The following is a 6,911-nucleotide window of genomic DNA, read 5'->3' as shown; positions in this document are numbered from 1 at the left end:
ACAGAAAGGCTTCCATATGAGGAGCGATTAATAAGACTGGGACTTTTCAGCTTGGAAAAGAGACAACTAAGGGGGCGGGGATATGATAGAGATCTATAAAATCATGAATTATGTGGAGAAAGTAAATCAGGAAGTGTTATTTACTCCTTCTCATAACACAAGAACTAGGGGTCACCAAACAAAATTAATATGCAGCAGGTTTAAAACAAAAGGAAGTATTTTTTCATACAACACACAGTCAACCTGTGGAACTCCTTGCCAGAGGATGTTGTGAAGGTCAAGATTATAACAGGGTTAAAAGAAGAACTAGAAAAGTTCATGGAGAATAGGTCTATCAATGGCTATTAGCCTGGATGGGCAGGGATGGTGTCCCTAGCCTCTGTTTGCCAGAAGCTGGGAATGGGTGACAGGGAATGGATCACTTGATGATAACCTGTTCTGTTCATTCCCTTTGGGGTACCTGGCATTGACCACTGTCAGAAGACAGGCTACTGGGCTGGATGGATCTTTGGTCTGACCCAGTATGGCCATTTTTATGTTGTCAAGTATCAGAGGGGTAGCCGTGTTAGTCTGGATCTGTAAAAGCAACAAAGAATCCTGTGGCACCTTATAGACTAACAGACGTTCTGCAGCATGAGCTTTCGTGGGTGAATACCCACTTCTTCAGATGCAAGTCAAGATGCATCTGAAGAAGTGGGTATTCACCCACGAAAGCTCATGCTGCAAAACGTCTGTTAGTCTATAAGGTGCCACAGGATTCTTTGCTGCTTTTACAGAACCAGACTAACACGGCTACCCCTCTGATATTTTTATGTTGGTATCCCTTAAACCTGTGAGGTACACCGTTCATATAGGAAATAAGCAGTATGGGAAAAACAGCAAAAACAGATTTAAAAAAGTAAAGAAGTGTTCTTTTAAACTCTTGTGGGGTCTCTGCTGTCCAATCACATTCTGCATAAAAAGGAACGATAAAGTGACCATGAAGGACACACATGGACAGCTGACAAGCAGTCATTTGGTTCAAATATATAATCAATGTCAAACTAGCTACTGCCTCTCTAGTTAAAACCTTCAAATTATCAATGTAAATGGATATTCCTGATGCTCCAGCAACACCTGGAGGCTGGTGGAATGACTGCAGGGGATGGCGTTACAGAGAAAGGCAATGAAGAGGATGCAGCAGCTGTGAGGTTCCTCACTAGCCAGTGACATCACAAAGAGCTGAACTCATGAAGAACCGGTGGAAGTGACATGGGTGGGCAGTGGCAGGAGGTAGCAGAAGCAAGCAGCTGTGGAGACATCACTTGACTACCACCCCGAGGCAGAAGATGATCCCACTTGAACACTCCACTGGATTCTGGGACTTCACTGACCTCAAACAACCAACTCTGAGAGGGGTGCAGCAGAGGGCAAAGGAGTGTGGTATGTTAAAGGGACATTAGTCCATCAGAGACTTTCACAAAGCAAGGTGGGAAACTGAGGCATAGGACTGCTGCCCCAAGATACTGAGGGGTAGGTGTTTTCTTACTTTTGAATCACTGTTGGAGTGTTTTTCCAAATTAGTACTGTGTTCCTTCTCCTTTTAAGAAACATTTTCTTTGGTTATACAGAGACATGGTGCTTGCATCGGGGTTGGGGGAAGGAGTACTGCCTCGCAGATGCAGGCAGGGTGATGTTTAGTGTTTCCAGATTTCTGGGTTAGGGCTCAAGATGGTTCTGTTTGGTAATGTTAAGTGGAACCCCTTGATACGGAACCTGCCCCTTGTTGCTGCCGGTGGTACCTGACAAAAGAGCTACACGTGCCTCTTGTTATACTAGCGACTTCATGTAGGGTGTGGCCAATGGTCTGTCTTCCTCCAGACTACAAGCTAAGGAAACAGAAGAGTTTAGCATTCTCCTCATGTCCTGTTTTTGGTCTCACATCCACACATGGGGATTATATGACAGGGTTGCCTGAGAAGTTGCCTTGATGATCCAGTAGGTCCTTTCCAGTCCTATGTTTCTACCCAGCAAAGTGTAGTCTGTTTTTTATATGTCACTCCATCCCATCACTTTAACACTCCAGAGGTCTGATCATTCAGCTGCACTGCATTGTGGATAAAGAAGTTCCTGCTTCTGAAATGGTTTCAAGGTTTTAACTCGATTATATAAATCATTCTTAAAGAGCAGATAATCAAGGTCAGATTCTGTTTCCCGTTACACTGATTTAAATCCATAATAATTCCATTGATTTCTGTTGACTTAATTTTGTTTTTACAGAGGTGTAAGAGAATGAAAAACAGCTTCTTGTTCTTTCTCCATTTTTTACCCTGCTCTTTGCAGAAATCACTCTTCTTTTTTGCTGCAGGTGGGTCTGTTACACACAAAGCTTTTAGTACATTTATGTATATCAACATTCATTTAAATACGTGTAGTCTTTGGAAGAAAATAATTCCCGCAGTTAAGGACGAAGGTTTGATTCAGCTGTCAGGTCAGTGTGAGTCCATCGCTATTTCATGCGGAGTTTTTTGTTTTACATAAAGGTAGCCATGACGTGCCCAAGCATTTTCAGCTAATTGTGTGCTAGCAGGCGTGAATGGGCACGTGAATAAACGTACAGGTAAACAATAGTACAAACCTTACTGAGCGACCTCAAGTGAAGCACGACTGTAAAAAAAGGCACCTTATTAGTTAATTATAAACTAATTATTAATCTCACTGTGCATAGTACAAGTCCAATCGACTGACTTTAGTGATAGTTAAGTTGTGGAAGAGTGATTCTGTTCTGGCTCATGGGTCAACCTGCCTGTTGTTCCAACTGCAGGACCAAATTCTGCCCGTGGTTCCCTCCCCGTTGGGTTTGCACGGGTGTGACTGAGGCTAGGACTTGGCTTGCAGATGTTCTTTTTATTACTAAAAGGACAGTAATGTGCTACCAAAATTTAAACAATGGGCTCCCTCGAAAAACTTCCCATCTCAATCAATGGTACAAGACATTTTCTGGGTAAAACTTTGGTGTCTCCCTTCACCCCACCCCAATCCATCAGTTTAACACTCTCCCCTCAAGAAATATCCCATAATTCTATAATGTCCTTCCCAAATACATCAATTCTTCCACCTCCCAATCTTGGGCCCCACACCTTTAGACCCACCACATTTCCTTACCTCAGTAACTCACGGGTGTACCACGAGGTGGCGCCTCTATCTGGCACCTGCTCCTCACAGTAAAGAAGTGGTGATAGGGTGAGTTGGCTCTAGGGTGGCTGGCTGGGGGCAGGATGGTGTTGGTGGAAGCAGCTATTCTCTGGTCATGGGCTAGATGGCTAGTTTGTGATGGAATCCCTCCAGCTTCTTGAAGTGGGAAAGTCTCCTTTGGCTAGGTGCCTAAATAAGTATTTGGATGCCTAAATGTAAGTGGGCCTGGTATTCAAAGGTGCAGAGCAAATCCAGCTCCCACTGAAATCAATGGGAAATTGACTGAGAACTGATCAGGTTTAAAAATAAGACCAGTTCTATTTAGCTGCCTAAATATGGATTTAGACACCTCACTTTGGGCATCTAGGTTTGAAAATGGCAACTTTGCTTTATTTATTTTAAATAAAGTCTGAGACGCTCTTTCATTGCCTATTCCTCCCACCGCCACACACCAGCCCCCACCAGCTCAGCAGAGTACAAGCCATTCTTGGTGGCGATGCACACACCAGAAGACTCAGCTTGACTTTCAGAGCTCTGGTTGCACTGTCAGGCCAGGCAGCTTGAACATTTGATCTAGAATCATTGAGACAGAAACAGCATGGAACCCAACCTGCCATTTTAGAGAGCCATGCTTTTTACAGTAGAACTACACTCTGAGAAACAACCAATGAGACTGCAGAGGAAGTTGCATGGAATCAGTGACAACAGTAGTGGGGCATACAGACCAGACTAATGACTCCCAGCAGGCTACTGCTGGAGCAGTACACTAATAGAGCAACACAGGACAACCAAGGAGAATGGGGAGAGATGCAGGGCACCTCTTCATATTAGATCTGTAAAATAAATTCTTTAAAAACATCCACCTATTTGAGGGCAGAATTTGGCTAGCTATTTATCACCCATTAGAGCAGTCCACTTAAATGTAGCCCATACCTTCAACTGAAGGCCAGTCAAAAATTGTCCCTTGTAAACATGTCAGATAACTTAAAATACATGTAAAGAAACTAGTATTTTAGACAGGGGCAGCTCCAGGCACCAGCACACCAAACGCATGCTTGGGGCAGCAAGCCACTCGGGGTGCTCTGCTGGTTGCCGCAAGGGCAGCAGGCAGGCTGCCTTTGGCGGCTTGCCTGCGGAGGATCTGCTAGTCCCGCAGCTTCGGCGGACCTCCCGCAGGCGTCCCTGTGGGAGGTCCGCTGAAGCCACGGGACCAGCGGACCCTCCGCAGGCAAGCCGCCGAAGGCAGCCTGCCTGCCATGCTTGGGGCAGCAAAATGCCTAGAGCTTCCCCTGATTTTAGAACATTCCTGCTGATCATATTTATATCCATCTGACAACTGATAGGAGCACCGGTCAGCATTCCGATTAAATACGTGGTTTCACCTTCAATTCTGCTTTAAGACAGCTCAGCAAAACGGTATTTATGAAACCCATTCTGAGCTGTGCCAGCTTTGAAACAGAACGCCCCCCGTGACTTTTGCAAAGCCCTTGAGGAAGGGCAACCATTGGCAGAGCCTATTATCAGGTTTGGAAACAGCAGATGAATGATCCAGATGGCAGCCCAAGTCAGATAGGGAGGAATTAGTGCTGCAAGGTATGTCAGTGGTTGAGCCAGAGTGGATTTGAGGAGAGTGAATAGCTTTTGATTTACCTCAGACTGGGGAGCTACAGGGGTATATTGCAGTTCAATAGACTAGGGTGAGCTAATGTCATGGCTAGCCAGCGCCCAGCCTAGGGACATATCTATGGACCAAAGTCTGAGAATGCCATGGGGACAGACAGGCAGGCTATTCTATGGCTCAGTACAGTTAAAGCCGGGTATCACATAGCCTTTTCACATAAACACGTGTTATACTAGTCCCACTGCACAGACCAATGGACCATTCCATTGACTGCCCAGTGGCTTATCATGAGCATTTCTTTCCCATGACCACTGAGATCTCCCAGCCATCCTCATAGGTCACTGTGGTATGCAGGTGACCTGTGACCATTTAACTAGATAAGACAGAGGTTAGGGCACTGACAGCAGTTGCCACCTTTCTGTAGTGGGGGGGCCCCCCGAAAACTGGATGCAATTCTCCATCTGTGGCCTCACCAGTGCCGAATAGAGGGGAATAATCACTTCCCTCGATTTGCTGGCAATGCTCCTACTAATACATCCCAATATGCTGTTAGCCTTCTTGGCAACAAGGGCACACTGTTGACTCATATCCAGCTTCGCGTCCACTTTAATCCCCAGGTCCTTTTCTGCAGAACTGCCGCTTAGCCAGTCGGTCCCCAGCCTGTAGCAGTGCATGGGATTTTTCCATCCTAAGTACAGGACTCTGCACTTGTCCTTGTTGAACCTCATCAGATTTCTTTTGGCCCAATTCTCCAATTTGTCTAGGTCACTCTGGACCCTATCCCTACTCTCCAGCATATCTACCTCTCCCCCAGCTTAGCGTCATCTGCAAACGGGCTGAGGGTGCAATCCATACCATCATCCAGATCATTAACGAAGATGTTGAACAAAGCCGACCCCAGGACCAACCGTTAGGGCACTCCACTTGCGGCACACTGCTGCAAACTAGACATCATGCCATTGATCACTACCCATTGAGCCCGATATTCTAGCCAGCTTTCTATCCATGTTATAGTCCATTCATCCAATCCATACTTCTTTAACTTGCTGGCAAGAATATTGTGGGAGACTGCATCAAAAGCTTTGCTAAAGTCAAGGTATATTATGTCCACCACTTTCCCCATATCCACAGAGCCATTTATCTCATTATAGAAGGCAATCAGGTTGGTCAGGCATGATTTTCCCTTGGTGAATCCATTTGACTGTTCCTGATCCAGGGTCACCCAGAGGATTCAGGGGGCCTGGGGCAATTTTGGGGGCCCCTTCCATGAAAAAAATTGCAATTCTATACAATACTATATTCTCGTGGGGGCCCCTGCGGGGCCTGGCGCAATTTGCCCCACTTGCTCCCCCGGCACAGGCGGCTGTAGGAAAAATAAACCTTGTGCATCACAGCACAAACCGTTTTGAGAAAACGTCTTTACAAGGTATCACTGGTTCTCAGTATCAGCTAGTGCTAAAAGGCACTAAAGCTCATTAAAAGGGTTGGAAAAATATTTTCCATCAAAACTTTTTCTGGATTGAAAACTGGGGGTTTTTAAAAAGCAGAAAAAAATCATGGCCAATGTCTGATTTTCTTCAAAATTTATGTTTGTTTTTTTTTAATTGAAAAGCTGAAGTTAATCTGCCAAAACCTGAATGTGGTTTGGGGTTTCAGAAGTGTGGCCAAATATTTGCTGCTTGCTGTGTTTGATTGTTTAAAGAAACAATAAAAAAATTCTGCTTAAAAAAAATCCAAAATTTTTGAACCACCTCAGCTTGTGACCAAACGCCTGAGCCCATCCAGGCAGAGATTTTTCCAAGTTTCTGATACTCTGCTGGCTTCCTTGACTCATATCTGTCTCCATAACTTTGGGTTCATTTAGCTTAGAACATAAGAACAGCCACACTGGGTCAACCCAAAGGTCAATCCAGCCCAGTGTCCTGTCTACCGACAATGGCCAATGCCAAGTTTACTCCCAGAGGGAGTAAACCTAACAGGCAATGATCAAATGATCTTTCTCCTGCCATCCATCTCCACCCTCTGATAAACAGAGGCTAGGGACACCATTCCTTACCCATCCTGGCTAATAGCCATTAATGGACTTAACCACCATGCAGTTATCTGTTTCCTAGAG

At 45.2% G+C, this 6,911-nt stretch overlaps 1 long non-coding RNA gene across 1 annotated transcript in view; it reads left to right on the top strand.

The window, feature by feature from the left end:
- Positions 1-1,232: 1,232 nt before the first annotated feature.
- LOC120401375 overlaps positions 1,233-6,911 on the top strand; it is a 33,922-nt gene continuing 28,243 nt past the window's right edge. Inside the window, exon 1 of the long non-coding RNA XR_005596418.1 lies at positions 1,233-1,512. This is a non-coding gene — a long non-coding RNA (uncharacterized LOC120401375). The remainder of the gene's footprint in view (positions 1,513-6,911) is intronic.

This window comes from Mauremys reevesii, linkage group 1 (genome assembly GCF_016161935.1).
Source record: "Mauremys reevesii isolate NIE-2019 linkage group 1, ASM1616193v1, whole genome shotgun sequence".
Classification (NCBI taxonomy): Eukaryota; Metazoa; Chordata; order Testudines; family Geoemydidae; genus Mauremys; species Mauremys reevesii.
Note: the sequence above shows the minus strand (reverse complement) of the source record. Positions and strands in the feature narration are given on the sequence as shown.